Genomic DNA, 16,959 nt, shown 5'->3' with positions numbered 1-16,959 from the left:
GTCTGTAGGAAGGATTTCATGCATATTTGTATGTGCTATCTTAATGTAATCAAACTAGCTTCATTAGCACTAGCTAATATGCTAACACGTTTACAAGTGTGTGTTAGTATTATCAACTTACAATGGCATTCTTTTTTGTATTGTTTCAGTTTCGTAAATTACCCAAAACGTCACCGTGAAGTTGAGTCTGTTTAGCTGATTGGAGAGCTAGTTTCCACAGCTAGTGGGTCCATGACGATGACTTTTGTTTTGCTTGATCAGCTGTTTTACTGCCGTGTTACATAGATCGTTGGGAAACGATTAAGGTATGTAACATTTACAAAATATTTCTGTGTAAATAACTCACTTCACAACGTATAGATCTGCGGCTTATAGTCGTTAAAATGTTCTCCTAAAATTTAGTGGGTGCGCTCTATAATCTGTATAAAACGGTATTTGGTATTTATTTATTTCCCTGCCGAGAACATAGTCAAAATAAATATAAATAAAATATACAGAAAAAGATGGCATATTACATGAAATCGGAATTTTACAGGTAAAAAAAACTTTTTCGGAGAAAACTAGTACTAGTAAGACAATAAGGCAGTGGTTCTTAACCTGGGTTCGATCGAACCCTAGGTGTTCGGCGGAGCCTCCACCGCGGAGCTCGACACACCTGACTCATCGTGTAAATAAAAACTTCTCCCTATCGGCGTATTATGGATACCCCCAAACAATGTTCCCTCTAATTTTCCATCTGATTTGCAAGTGTGTCATTTGTTGTGAGTTCATGCACTGTGTTGGTTTTGTTCTTTGAACAAGGTGATGTTCATGCACGGTTCATTTTGTGCACCAGTAAAAAAAAACATATAACTTTGTCTTGAATTTGAAAAAAATAATATTTTTATTTTTCACTAAAGAAGGGTTCGGTGAATGCGCATATGAAACTGGTGGGGTTCGGTACCTCCAACAAGGTTAAGAACCACTGCAATAAGGTAAGGAAAAAAGTAAGGCTGAAACGACGCGTCGACGTCATCGATTACGTAAATACGTCGACGCCGTTTTTGTGCGTCGACGCGTCGTATACCTTATTTCCTTGAATAGCGTCCGGGGCGCTAATTAATTTAAAACCTCTTCTCACTCCTGCGCTTACCAAAAGGCGTGGGGTAAATTTAGGCCTGCGCTTATAAATTTGAGTGATGTAAGGATACCATCATGAAAAGCACATTTAATTAAAAAAAAACGTTATTATGGTCTTACCTTTACTTATAAATGAGTATTCTGATCAAAAGCAGTCTTCCTTATCTTTCTTCAGTTTTAAAAGTCTCTCTGTCTCGATGGAGATATTCCTTTAAGTATTACCTCCTGCTTCGATTGAAAGTCCAGTTTAGAAAACTGTTTTATTTTAGATATGTAATCCTCCATGTTAATAGTGCAAGCAAATGATCACTGCTCACTCTTGTTGCTTTTGGCTTCTTCTGCAGCACCGGTCTTCTGCAGTACCGGTAGTCGCAAGAAGGATCACTAGCGCCCTCTACCAGCAGGAGGCGGGAGTCATTTAATGACTCATATTTGACACACGCAGCTACGGTATTTAAATAAAACATAGCTGCTTACTGTTCTTTTTAGCATATTCAATAGCTTAGACCTAAAATCCTACTGAATAGCTCTTCTTCCCTTTATGCGATTTCAAATGATTGAAATCAGCCTCCTCCATTTTGAAAATGATGACTAGTGACGTGATGAGTTTGACCCGGCGAAAGTTCTAGGCATATGCTAATTATATTGCGAAACAAGTTTGACCCAGTGGAAATTCTAGACATGCGCTAATAAAATTAATATTTTGAGAAACGAGTTTGACCCGGCGTTAATCCTGAGCTGGCGGTAATGCTAAGCATGCGCTAATTACTTTGCGAAACGAGTTTGACTCGGCAGTAATTCGAGGCATGCGAACACTATAAACCCGGCGCCAATTCAAGGAAATACACACTTTTTTGTATTGGATGTTTATCTTTATTTTTGCACATTTTAAAGCAAAATAAGCAATACTTTTACTTTTGTAATGCTTATACTATTGCAGGATATTAAGATTTGCACTGGATGTTTACTTTTATATTTGCACATTAAAAAGCAAATAAGCTACTTTTAATTTTGTTAAATGTTAAAAGTTTTAAATGTTTACATTGTTACAGAATATTTTGTCATGTTGTTGTCAATGTTGGCTGAGTGGCCATACTTTTTTTTTTTGTAAATAAAGGCCATGCCTTTTGAAAAAACTGGCCTACATTTATTTTTTCATCTTCATTTCAAATAAAAAAAATAATCGGTAAAAGGAAAAATAATCTATAGATTAACCAATTAATCGAAAAAATAATCCATAGAATAATCGATAGAAAAATAGTTGGAACTGCATAGATTGTGTCGCCATAGCACAAGAAAAAATATCAATCTTCAATTAATAAATTCAAAATGTTATGACTTGCTCTTTTTCGAGAAGACTGTTATCATTTTATTTTTTAAAGAATAGGTAAAATAATGTATGTGTACACGAATGTAGTTAGTTGTAATGTAGTGGTAATTTTACAGGAAAATAGCCATTTTATTTTGAAAAAATGTCACTTCATGGAATGAGTCATTATTTGGAATAAAGAAAATTGTTCAAATTATGTCAACACACATGGCAGTTTTACAACAAACAAAGTTAACACTTTTGTACAAAATCTTTGCACAATTTGTACAAAAGTGTGAGGATCTGACATTGTTACATTAATCTTCTAACATTATTTCATATTCCTCTCAAGAATTTTTATCCAGGCAGCCTCGCCTCACACTCGTTAGCATTTAGAGAGCAGCGAGCCGCCAGGCCATAAATCATAACTGTCATTTCAATCAACTTCCGTATGCCCATGCTGCCTGCTCGTGTTAATAAAAGTATTTTTCCTCGTTGTCGTCAATAGTGTAAGCACTAAAACCTGATCATGAGTTATGATGCAAACATGCCACGAACTCATGACGTGTATACTAAATACCGAGGAGGGAACGGTTTATGAAAACAATCCAAACCGCTCGGTTGACCTGACACGGTTCGGAATTTTTTTGCATTTGAATTTTGTGAACTTACTTTTATTACATCAAATTATGCTGACAATTTCATTGAAACAAAATTATGTGCAGATTCTAACCATTGAAATAATTTCTATAGTTTAAAAATATCCATTGAAATGTTAATTATGTTGTATTATGCCCAGGTAGCTCTATTTTATGCTGTTTTGCAAGACCCGTGTCACATGACCTCAAACTTGACATTGGCTGCTTCTAAGACAGGATCGATTGCTTCAGTCTTAATTTACCGGAAGTGAGTCTTGCATTTTAAAGCAGCGAATGTTTCGACACAGAATTTTTTAAACTGAATTTTTATACACTGGGTTTTTTTTCAATGAAATTGTCAGGATAATTTGATGTAAAAAAAAAAATGTGTTTACAAAATTCAAATGCAAAAAATTCAGTTACATAAATGCAGTGTAAAATTAAGCTTTTGTAATAAAGACACAAATAACCTCCATAAACATGTTTATATCTACACTTCTGTTCAAAAGTAAAAATCACTTATACCAAGTAGATACAGGGGCAGTATCGGTTATATCAATGCCGATACTGATACTTCACATACAATTAATTACATACAAAATAACAGTTTTAACGACAATAAAAATATTACCTGCAGAGCGTTCGTGTCTTGACAGATTTTGTATTTTGTAGGAATACAGAACGTGTATTCTTGCTGTAGGAGCACTTGCGTTCAAGGAAGGAGCTACACTTCCATGGTTTACATAGCAGTTTCACACATTAACAACACAAAATGTGGATTGTTACGACCATGGTTTGATTGTCAAAGATGTTTGCTAATGTAATCTGTGATATTTGTACCTAAATAAATGTTTCCAATATTCTGTACATGTTGTATAAAATAACCAGATTAATTTTGCTGCACGACAATGTTTTAACCTTCTCTATTTTATAATAAAATGTAATACTCAGCCTGCTAAACATTCTGTAATTGCGGACCATCAACCACAAAGGGTTAAAAAATAATATAGAATTTATTTCAATCTGCCAGAAAATTTTAATTTCGCTTGAATATCACAGATTACATTACAAAACATCTTTGACAAAGCATGATCGTAATATGCGACGATTTTTCATTTTGTTACGGAAGTTAGACCGGATGTGAGCGTGGCGCTATTATTGTGAAGCTGGAAGTGTGTGATTGAGCAATCCTGATACTTCACATTTTCAAGATCGTGGTGATTCAATTTTTAATCGAAATTATAATCAGACAAAAACATAAGGAGGCAGTGTAACAATATCAGTCAATGATTTCCTTATTACCTTTTAATGACATACAAAATGTATAATAAAGTCCAATAGTGCAAAACTAAAAATGCCATTGGCTCTGATTTCCTGAGTTTGTAAAGAATAACAACATGTTGATGATAAAAATGATCGACCTAGTAACTGTGGTATCGACCGGACACTGATTATATACTTAATATCATTACTGTTGATATTTGCATCACTCTGCCCACCCTTGTTTACATACAAAAAGTTTTAAAGTAGCGGTTGGCATGCCTTCTTGTATCCTCCTATTGTGTGTGCTCCAGTGATAATGTTACTTGTAAGAAACACACTTTATTTGCCACCATGGCGACAAGGATTAGTGATTTAGAAGCGACCTCGCACAATGGAGGGACATTAGCCGCTAGCCAGCTAGCGTGGACCCTACAATGCGTTGAAGATGCCTACATTAAACAGCGAGAATGTCTCATTTATATCGTGTATATTACGTAACCTTAGTTCGGATCAAGTTTTTATTCCTTTCTCATCGGTTTGGAGCGCAGGGAGCTAGAATTTCCACATTAACGGAAAGAAACAGAATATACTATTAAAGGCGGAATTTGAGTGTGAGAAATGATGTCATCGTGAGGGGAAAGAACGTTTGTCTGGGAAGATCATGTTTACGGGGACGTGTGCACCTCCTTACACACACTCGCCGCTCCCGACAAAATTCCAATTTTCAGCCGCATCAACACTTTATGTCAGCCGCCCTGCACCCTTCTCGGGTGAGCGCCCCACCTGTCTCCCGGGTGGGGTAAAAACTCATCTCTTTCGCCAAAGAGCCGAGCAGTTGCCAAATGGCTTCCGCGTGTGGGGTGATAGATATTCTTTTTTTATTCACTTCTGTCCAAAAGCCGAGGGAAAAGCACAGACAACACAGAGCTAATGCTCATGTGGTGCTGTTGTTGACGCGACCACCAATAATTGTAGCCTCTTAACTATCGTCATTGCTGATTCGATAACTTGACCGTTTCTAACACATTTATTGTTATGATAATAATTGATGCATCCTTGTGTGTGCTTTCTGGTACTGGAAATATTTTAAACCTAAAGCTCTCATTGCTACAATAATATATTACATTATTATGCCTAGACTTGAAACACGCTGCATTATTGTCCAATGGTGTATTAATAAATGTTTTACATGTAAATAAATGGGCATATTAAAAAAATACATAGAAAAATAAACTTAAATAACTAAAAGATCAAATAAATATTTTAAAAATAAATATAAATACATTAGGGATGTCCGCCGATATTTGCCAAAAAATGCGTATCGGCAAGGCATAGGAAAATGCCGATCCAGATCCAGTTTTAAAAAAAACTCCGGTCCGTGTTTTCCAACGCACCTATTTAAATAATACATTCCACTTTTCTGCTGCTCCCTAATTTCCGTTTCGCATTTCCCAGCACACCTTCAACACATCCACAGGTCTGTGGATTCTCACGCAGTTGCTTTTAGCTGCTGGCATTACACGACAGGCTCTTCTCACTCTTTTCTGTGTCTCCCTCTCACAGACAGCAAGCGCACCTTCTTACACACGTCACATACTGTCACGTCATACGTCACATACGTATACGCCCTTTCCCAGCAGAGAGGTAGCAGCATGGCTAACGTTAGCTGTGATGCTAGCGCAGCCGTGTGACCAACGTTCCCTCTAAGGTGCGCGCCTGTGCAATTGCGCACTGCTCAAGCGTCCTCTGCGCACGGCAAATCTATGCCACGCACAAAATCAAATAAAAAAATAAGCGCATAACAATTTTCGACACACGGACACGACAGAGAAAACAGTTTTAGTCATCATTGTTCAAATATTGTAACGTCTGTCGAGACGCTTATCTCCATTCGGTGCCACACGTCCACACCATCAAAATGCCGAGGCAAAAATTTCCACATCATTACCGTATGAAAAAATTAGTGATTTTTTTAGTTGTGATTTTCTTCTCTGCATGAAAGTTTAAAAGTAGCATATATTAATGCAGTATGAAGAAGAATGTTTTAATGTAGATATGCAAGCCTTGAAAGAAAAGTTTGAAAATCAAGACTACATTTCCTGCAAATGGGTGCATTTCTACCCTATATTTTAACTTTAGATTTATTCTTATTTCAAACTCTTTAGGCTGTCTTTTTGACACTTACATACGGCGCCCCCCTCCACACCCCGGATTATAAATAATGTAAATAATTCAATGTGATTATCTTGTGTGATGACTGTATTATGATGATAGTATATACGATAGTATATATCTGTATCATGAATCAATTTAAGTGGACCCCGACTTAAACAAGTTGAAAAACTTATTCGGGTGTTACCATTTAGTGGTCAATTGTACGGAATATGTACTTCACTGTGCAACCTACTAATAAAAGTCTCAATCAATCAATCAAAACACACAGAATCATCATACTGCTGTGATTATATGCATCAAGTGTTCATTCAAGGCTAAGGCAAAATATCGAGATATATATCGTGTATCGCAATATGGCCTTAAAATATCGCAATATTAAAAAAAGGCCATATCTCCCAGCCCTAGTTCAATGATGCCATTTCGGTTTGTCATGTATAATTTTGTCTGTTTTGTGTTTATCCTTGAATAAACAGGTCAGTTTCTTGTTACCAACCATTGTATATTATTCAAACTCCCCTAATTCAACTGGCTAGTTGTTATCAAGAGTACTAAAACCCTTTTCAACATGATTCTGACAACTAAGTAGGCTAAATAACTTTAAACTTTAATACATGCTCGGATAGGCCAGTATCGGTCAGTATCGGTATCGGTCAGTATCGGTATCGGATCGGAACTGCAAAAACAATATCGGTATTGGATCGGAAGTGCAAAAACCTGGATCGGGACATCCCTAAAATACATGTCTTACAAATACAGTGCTGGGGGTCATAATTGACGAATATCTCTATTCAAATATCACATTAGCCATCTGTTAAACAAATTATGCAAATATGTTGGCCTGTTCTTTCACCATCGTCATTATCTTCCTCTTTATGCTCTACTTACTCTATATAAAACTCTCTTTGAACCACATCTAAACTACTCTAATATCATCTGGTGTAACACCTTCCCTACCTACCTTCACAAATTAGAATCCATGCAAAAGAAAATCATACGGGCCCTGTCATGGTCCAAGTTTTTTGCCCCACTCAACATCTATTCCATAATTATCATCTCTTAAGACTGACAGAGTTCAATATTTATCACAATGCTAGTCTAACCTATCAAGTCATCCACAAGGCTGAATCTTAGGCTCTGTAGCTTGGTTCCTATCTATCATCCCCAGCATGCCCACATTCCACAACACTCGTAACTTAGATCTGATATCAGGTAAACATCGTCTACTGACTTGTACTGCTTGAAGTGTTGTATGCAGGGGACCAAAGATTTGGAACCGGCTTGATGAGAGCCTCAAGATGCTGTATTCATTCTCCAACTTCAAAAAGAAACTGAAAACTTACCTATTAACCACCTATCTCTAATGCCTCATGTGGGGTAGACTACTGTTGGGTTTTGCATGGTTGAAATTAATGTATGTATGTATGTATGTATGTGTATGCTTGCTTTATTACTATTATCTAGTGTTTATCATATAGCGTTTTTTTGTGCTTGCCACCATGTTTTAGCATTCCATGTATATACTGTCCTCTGGACCCCCTGTCAAAAGCTTCTTCTAGCTTATTTGGGGGACCCTTTCACTTACCAACATCCTTAAATGTTATTCACTACTATTGTAATTGTTCTATGGTATTGTGAATAAACTTGAAACTTATTTGTCTTATTTTCTATTATTACGTTGTGGCGATCCATGAAGATATTCATCAGTCGGGACTGGTGGAAAACAACAACACGGCAGCTAATCTTGGCACTGTCTTTGCCGCGACAATCAAGTTGACCAACTTTTTGACGCACTTCATCTTCAACTCCTGCCTCGTCAATAACACATCGCGTTGGCCGTGACAGATTACTGATATTTGTATTATCTATGGAAAATAGGGAGCAGGAGGAAAATATATTACATGTAAATATTTGTATTTCTAAAACTATAATCCCCTCACCTATCAAGGGAGAAAAGAAAGGAAATGTCAACATAAGCATGGAAAACACCAAATAGTAAAATCCCATTGAACACTTAACAATAAGCTCTTAAAATGAAGGTGCAGAAATAAGGAGTATGTGAGAAATGCTTCGTAAAGTGTAAGAAAATAGTGCAAAGTGTTGGTCGAAGTTGAAGTTTATTTCCAACATGAATGCACTTTCAACACGATACGACACATATTTTCCATTTCTCCTTACAACATGCTCAAAAAGGAATGGGAAGAAGTTTCTTACGCATACATACTGTATATGTTCACTTCTTATTTTCAATTTGTAGCACAGTTGTATCAATGTTTCAGCTGAGTAGTTTTTTTAAAGTATTTCTAACCACAATTAGTTTGCGTTAATGAAATGTACTTTAAACACTATGCTTTTTCTAACAAATGGGACTTTCGTAATGTACCGTTTTCTTTGTGCATTCCTGCTCGCTATTTTCCCGCTTGTGGCTCAACATTAAATGGATGCCAAAATTAGCACCACTAAAGAAACTTATAGTTAATGCGTTAAAGTTAATGTGTTTAATTTAATTTAATTTTCTTAATTCAATTTTATTTTTTGTGAAACAATATCCCCATTGAGCACAAGAATGTTCACTGGAGATATGTATGCATATTGTGTATTACATGTGTGATGTGGAGCTGACTATGACATACTCAATAAACAACAACTATTGTTGATTATTTACATTTTTATAAATGTGTTATCTTTTGTCCTCTACTCCTGTTTTATATTATGATGGCTTTACTTGCAATCTGCTTGTTAATCCAGGTCTGAACATTTTAAGTGTATTAGATGTGCCTGTCGTTGGCTTTGACAGTTAGGATTACTCGTTTGCATCAAAACAGTTGTTTTTCTCACTACGATAAGGAGAAACCATCCCTGCCCAGGCACACCCTCCTGGTTTTGGACTATAAATATTGGGGTATTCGCAGATAGATTTTTTTTTTTTTAAGTACTTATTACCACAATTAGTTTGCGTTATTGAAATGTACTTTAAACACTGTGCTTTTTTAACAAATAGGACTTTCGTAATGTACCCTTTTCTTTGTGCATTCCTGCTCGCTATTTTCCCGCTTGTGGCTCAACATTAACTGAACGCCAAAATTAGCACTAATAAAAAAACATATAGTTATTGCGTTATCTTTTGTCTTCTACTCCTGTTTAGGATTATGGTGGGTTTTAGATTATGATGGTTTTACTTGCAATCTGCTTGTTATGCCAGATCTGAACATTTTAAGTGTATTAGATGTGCCTGTCGTTGGCTTTGACAGTTAGGATTGCTCGTTTGCATCAAAACAGTTGTTTTTCTCACTACGATAAAGAGAAACCATCCCTGCCCAGGCACACCCTCCTGGTTTTGGACTGTAAATATTGGGGTATTTGCAGATAGATTTTATTTTTATTTTTTTAAGTACTTATTACCACAATTAGTTTGCGTTAATGAAATGTACTTTAAACACTGTGCTTTTTTTTAACAAATAGGACTTTCGTAATGTACCCTTTTCTTTGTGCATTCCTGCTCGCTATTTTCCCGCTTATGGCTCTACATTAACTGAACGCCAAAATTAGCATTTATAAAAAAACATATAGTTATTGCATTATCTTTTGTCTTCTACTCCTGTTTAGGATTATGGTGGGTTTTAGATTATGATGGTTTTACTTGCAATCTGCTTGTTATACCAGATCTGAACATTTTAAGAGAATTAGGTGTGCCTGTCGTTGGCTTTGACAGTTAGGATTGCTCGTTTGCATCAAAACAGTTGTTTTTCTCACTACGATAAGGAGAAACCATCCCTGCCCAGGCACACCCTCCTGGTTTTGGACTATAAATATTGGGGTATTTGCAGATAGATTTTTTTTTTTTTAAGTACTTATTACCACAATTAGTTTGCGTTAATGAAATGTACATTAAACACTGTGCTTTTTTTAACAAATAGGACTTTCGTAATGTACCCTTTTCTTTGTGCATTCCTGCTCGCTATTTTCCTGCTTGTGGCTCAACATTAACTGAACGCCAAAATTAGCACTAATAAAATATATAGTTATTGCGTTATCTTTTGTCTTCTACTCCTGTTTAGGATTATGGTGGGTTTTAGATTATGATGGTTTTACTTGCAATCTGCTTGTTATGCCAGGTCTGAACATTTTAAGTGTATTAGATGTGCCTGTCGTTGGCTTTGACAGTTAGGATTGCTCGTTTGCATCAAAACAGTTGTTTTTCTCACTACGATAAGGAGAAACCATCTCTGCCCAGGCACACCCTCCTGGTTTTGGACTATAAATATTGGGGTATTTGCAGATAGATTTTTTTTTTTTAAGTACTTATTACCACAATTAGTTTGCGTTAATGAAATGTACTTTAAACACTGTGCTTTTTTTTAACAAATGGGACTTTCGTAATGCACCCTTTTCTTTGTGCATTCCTGCTCGCTGTTTTCCCGCTTGTGGCTCAACATTAACTGAACGCCATAATTAGCACCACTAAAGAAACTTATAGTTAATGCGTTAACGTTCATGTGTTTAATTCTATTTTATTTTTTGTGAAATAATATTGCCATTGAGCACAAGACTGTTCACTGGAGATTATGGCTGCAACTAACGATTAATTTGCTAATTGATTAATCTGTCGATTATTACTTCAATTAATAATCGGATAAAAGAGACAAACTACATTTCTATCCTTTCCAGTATTTTATTGGGGAAAAAAACAGCATACTGGCAGCATACTTATTTTGATTGTTTCTAAGCTGTTTGTACATGTTGCAGTTTATAAATAAAGGTTTATTAAAAAATTTAAATTTAAATTAAATTTAAAAAAAAAAAAATTTAAATAAGAAAAAATTGCCTCTGCACATGCGCATAGCATAGATCTAACGAAACGATGACTAAATTAATCCCCAACTATTTTTATAATCGATTTTAATCGATTAGTTGTTGCATATATGTCTTTTGTAATCGTGGTTTTGTTGTTTTTTGCCTGAGAGTAACGAGCAGACCTTGATTAATACATGTAGTGCTAAATTGGACCAGTAGTATATATATATGGAGATATGTATGAATATTATGTACTACATGTGTGATGTGGAGCTGACTATGACATACTCAATAAACAACAACTATTGTTCATTATTAAAACATTTAAAAATGTGTTATCTTTTGTCTTCTACTCCTGGTTTAGATTATGATGGCTTTACTTGCAATCTGCTTCTTATTCCAGGTCTGAACATTTTAAGTGTATTAGGTGTGCCTAATATTTTGACCAGTGGAATGCATTAAGTCAGTGTTTTTCAACCTTTTTTGAGCCAAGGCACATTTTTTGCGTTGAAGAAATGCGGAGGCACACCACCAGCAGAAATCATTAAAAAACGAAATTCAGTTGACAGTAAAAAGTCGTTGGATATGACTTTAAATCGTAACCAAACATGCATGACTATAGCTCTTGTCTCAAAGTAGGTGTACTGTCACCACCTGTCACATCACGCCCTGACTTATTTTGAATTTTTTGCTGTTTTCCTGTGTGTAGTGTTTTACTTCTTGTCTTGCGCTCCTATTTTGGTGTCTTTTTCTCTTTTTTTGGTATTTTCCTGTAGCAGTTTCATGTCTTCCTTTGAGCGATATTTCCCGCATCTACTTTGTTTTAGCAATCAAGAATATTTCAGTTGTTTTTATCCTTCTTTGTGAGGACATTATTGATTGTCATGTCATGTTCGGATGTACATTGTGGACGTCGTCTTTGCTCCACAGTAAGTCTTTGCTGTCGTCCAGCATTCTGTTTTTGTTTACTTTGCAGCCGGTTCAGTTTTAGTTTCGTTCTGCATAGCCTTCCCTAAGCTTCAATGGCTTTTCTTAGGGGCACTCGTATGGCGTCACATTAGTGCCAAAAATCCGAGCGCATAAAAACTGTTATCGCGCGCTGATTCTCCACTTCGTGCGCGCGCGCGACACCCTTTTGCGCGCGCGCGACACCCTTTTGCGCGCGCGCGACACCCTTTTGCGCGCGCGCGACACCCTTTTGCGCGCGCGACGCCTTTCTGCGCGCGCGCGCGGTGCCTTTCTGCACGCGCATGACGCCTTTCTGCGCGCTCTCTGTGTACTCCTGGCATCTCTCCTCGCGCTGTCATGTTTCTTTTTGGCACTTTGGGGGCGGGTATGCTTAGACGGCCCCTTCTTTCTGATTGGCTGTGAGCATTTTTCATATGACCAATCATTCTCCAGTGTAGCAACGTTGTAGCCATCTTACCTCGGACATCTAGCCTCAATCATTACATTGATGTCAATGGTACATGTACTAATTAAATTACCATAATTTGCTTGATTTTCGACCAATTTACAAACGGTTTGCCTTGTTACAAATCTTATTACATGTAGATATGACATAGGATGCTGTACCTGTTGAAATTACCTCTTTCGCTTTAAAAAAAAAAAGACTTAATTGTGCAGGGTCAGTGTTAGTCAGTTCTCTGATTATTTTAAACTGTTTCAGAATACATTATTAAAAGCTATTTTTAACATTTTAAAAACAAAATTCAAAGATTATTTCATTAATTTTATGGCTGAATCAAAAGAAATTCCATAAATTAGAAAACAAATGTTCAAGAAGAAGTGAAAATATAAAATGTTATGGTTGGATGTTATTGCTGGTGGACCAGTTCTGGCTGAAAGATGTGATTATGGTGTTTGTTGTCTTATTATTTATTTGGGTCACATTTTGTATTACCCTGTATTGTGTTTATGTGGTATGAAATAACCTTCATCAACGCGCGGCATTTTTTTATCCACTTCTTCCTCCGTAAATCTTGATGCATATTGACGATGACCCGCCCCGCTATACTTCTGATTGGCTCTGAGCATTTTTCAGCATTTTTCGCCTGACCAATCAGAAAGAAGGGGCCGTCTAAGCATACCCGCCCCCAAAGTGCCAAAAAGAAACATGACAGCGCGAGGAGAGATGCCAGGAGTACACAGAGAGCGCGCAGAAAGGCGTCGCGCGCGCAAAAGGGTGTCGAAGTGGAGAATCAGCGCGCGATAACAGTTTTTATGCGCTCGGATTTTTGGCACTAATGTGACGCCATACACTCGCCTTTTGTTTATTTTTGGTGTAAGCATTAGACACCTTTTCATACCTGCCAACTTTTGAAATCAGAAAAACCTAGTAGCCAGGGTCCAGGGGCCGCAGGCCCCGGTAGGTCCAGGACAAAGTCCTGGTGGGGGGTTCCTTCGCCCCCCGACGCAAAATGATTATTAGCATTCAGACAGGTTAAAATGTTGCTAAAACCATCACTTTTCTATCAGTCAGTGACTTTTCAAAACAAAAATATTACAGCAAAAATCATATGGGTTGATTGACATGTTTATTCTGTAAGCTAACTTCAATAGTTTGACAGTTAATGCCAGTTATCCAGTCAACCTTTCACAAGACTTCAATTTGTTAATTGAAAGTGTAAACAGTATAAACACTTTTTACAGTAAACAAATGGTAAAACAGTACTAAACAATTTCATAAAAAAAAAAATTGGTGTCATTATTAACTTTCTGTCCAAGCTTGTATAATCTACTGCCTTGTTCAATTGTAAAAAATATTCTGTGCCTAAAATTCACATTTCTATCACAATTATCATACTGTAAACATGGTAAGCTAACTTCATTAAAATTAATAGTCCTGTCAATAGCATGGAATTACAATTCAAATGTAGTTTTTTTGTAAGCCTTTCAAAAGAATTCAAAATATGAAAAATTAATGAAAATTAATTTAAGCCATCAGACACTTGAAAAGTGGCACATCACATCTCTAATGTAATCAATTTAACTTTTCAACAGAAATAGCACTGCAAAAACCACTGGGGTGAGTTTTCCTTGCCCTTATGTGGGCTTTGTACCGAGGATGTCGTTGTGGCTTGTGCAGCCCTTTGAGACACTTGTGATTTAGGGCTATATAAATAAAGATTGATTGATTGATTGATTGATTGAAAAATATTAAGGACATACTTCTGTATTTTGGTAGTTATGCTGTCAACATTTAACAAGATTTCTTCAACTTGGACTTGAAAGCATAAATAGTATAAACACTTTTAACAGTATAACAGTACTAAACAATTCCAATAGATAACATTGGTGTCATTACCTTTTTGTTTGCTCAATTATTGCCTCCGTAAATAAAACTTCGGCATTTATCACATCCAAAGAATCTGTTTGGGCGACGAAAAACGTTGAAAGTTTTCCACTTGTATCGCTGGCAACGGCATTAGACTTGTGTTTTTTTGCCCCAACGTGGTCTTTTACATCGCTAATTCCTCCGTGTCCGATCGAAAAATCTTGTCTGCACAAGGTGCAATTCGCGTAGTTTTCACCCTTTTTGGAACGGATAATTATTCCCGGATAGGCTTTTGAATATTCTTCACGGAATGACTGCAGTTTTCTTTTCGGTTTAAGACTCGTATGCGATTTTTCTCCGGCTGATTCCATGATCGCTCGCTCGTTTGGAAACAATGGCCTCGTGCTTGGCAGCGGTGCTATAAATAGCCTCGCGTGTGGCATTCGGAATGTCTCGATAGGAAGTTACGGGAAGCAGTGTCGATTGTCATTGTTGTTACGCGATTTTGTGAATAAAACTTAAATTTAATTAATGAAAAACCATATTTTTTATCACTGCAACCGTAAACCGGAATAGGTTGATGAAAACCGTACTAATTACGGGAAAACCGGAGTAGTTGGCAGGTATGCCTTTTTACCTGCACCCTGCCTCCCGCTGTTTCCAACATCTACAAAGCAATTAGATACTTGCTGCCACCTACTGATATGGAAGAGTATTACACGGTTACTCTGCAGAGCTCTCGACAGCACCGACACTCAACAACAACAACACATTATTTGCAGACTATAATTACTGGTTTGCAAAAAATATTTTTAACCAAAATAGGTGAAATTAGATCATCTCCCACGGCACACCAGACTCTATGTCACGGGTGCCACGGCACAGTGGTTGAAAAACACTGCATTAAGTTATGTTTACTGCATTGGCATCGCTTGTAGGCTTGCAGGAAATATTCGCCTTCGAAAGACAGTTTCGTCTTAGAATTGATGGTAGAGTGGGGGTGAACGGGTGCAGACATTTGCCGGATGTGGAATCGTTGAAGCGAGATTGTAAACATCGTGACGGTGCATGCAAAGCAGAATGTCCACTGGATGGATGAAGGATGGACGGTGGTCATCATCGTGTCACTTCTCGCAGCAACATAACATAATTAGCACACCACCGTGCAGGTGCATTAACACAATTATGGTAAAATGATTGCAATTGCATGACGTCTTCTGACAGCAAGTTCATTCTGCTGATTAGCAGAGAGCCAATGCTAGCTCGAGAGCCCGCTAGCTAACGACTAACAGTCAAAAAGAAGTCACTTACCGGGTTAATACTCGACGAGGAACATGGCGTGGGGAATAAATAATGATATATCCACAAGGACGTCTTATCCGGCTGCCATTTGGTCGTTGAGAATGGAAGGCAAAGGTGACGTCTACACCACACAGACTGATGGGCTGGTTCCGTTAGCTCGCTAATGCTAGGTGGCTAACGCTAGCCTGCTAACGCTGGTGCTCCGCGGACAGAGGCGGGTCTTTAGACGCTGCCGTGCCGCATCGCCATCGCTCTTCTGGGGCGGGAATCCACCTGTGCCCGGGCTCCAGAAGCAGTACCGGGTGCCTGCATCGTGCCCGGTTCTGCTCGCTGATTAAAAAAAAAAATAAATACACAAAAACGGTAAACGACAGTCGACTCCCCGTGGCTTTTGAGAAGCCACGTCCGGGTTAGGAGGAAGAAGGGGCGAGGAAGTTGTCAGCGAGTGGCCGCTCTGTGGTCCCCAAGCGGCGGACTGATAAGAGTGAAGCTTCCCGGCTGCTCCTCCAAAGGCAACCACTCGCGCCAGGGACCATGTGACAATTTCTGTACTTAAAATAGACGTAAAAAAATCGTTTTACTCTCTATTACACCCAGACAGGCTATAGAGCGAAGTCAAAACTGTCCTCACGTCATACGATAATATTAACTCTACAATTTAGTGATGAATGAACGCATACTTTTTTTAGAGTGTGTTCTTAACATTGGACCTCGGTCCCTCAACAGTTAAACGTACTACAATGGGGACGGCGTGGCCGTGCCAGCAACCTGAGGGTTCATGGTTCGATCCCCAGCTTCTACCAAGTGTCCTTGAGCAAGACACTTCACCCTTGCTCCTGATGGGTCGCGGTTAGGGCCTTGCATGGCAGCTCCCGCCATCAGCGTGTGAATGGATGAATGTGGAAATAGTGCATACTTGCCAACCTTGAGACGTCCGATTTCGGGAGGTGGGGGGGCGTGGTCAGGGGTGGGGCGGGGCGTGGTTAAGAGGGGAGGAGTATATTGACAGCTAGAATTCACCAAGTCAAGTATTTCATATATATATATATATATATATATATATATATATATATATATATATATAT

At 37.8% G+C, this 16,959-nt stretch overlaps 1 protein-coding gene across 1 annotated transcript in view; it reads right to left on the bottom strand.

The window, feature by feature from the left end:
* The window catches only part of man1a2 (mannosidase, alpha, class 1A, member 2), a 178,349-nt gene extending 162,013 nt beyond the window's left edge, over positions 1-16,336 (bottom strand). Inside the window, exon 1 of the mRNA XM_061970882.2 lies at positions 15,884-16,336. The gene's annotated coding sequence lies outside the window, so the exon portion shown is untranslated. The remainder of the gene's footprint in view (positions 1-15,883) is intronic.
* Between the last annotated feature and the right edge of the window lie 623 nt (positions 16,337-16,959).

This window comes from Nerophis lumbriciformis, linkage group LG13, assembly GCF_033978685.3.
Source record: "Nerophis lumbriciformis linkage group LG13, RoL_Nlum_v2.1, whole genome shotgun sequence".
Lineage (NCBI taxonomy): Eukaryota > Metazoa > Chordata > Actinopteri > Syngnathiformes > Syngnathidae > Nerophis > Nerophis lumbriciformis.
This window is presented reverse-complemented; position numbering and strand designations above follow the sequence as displayed.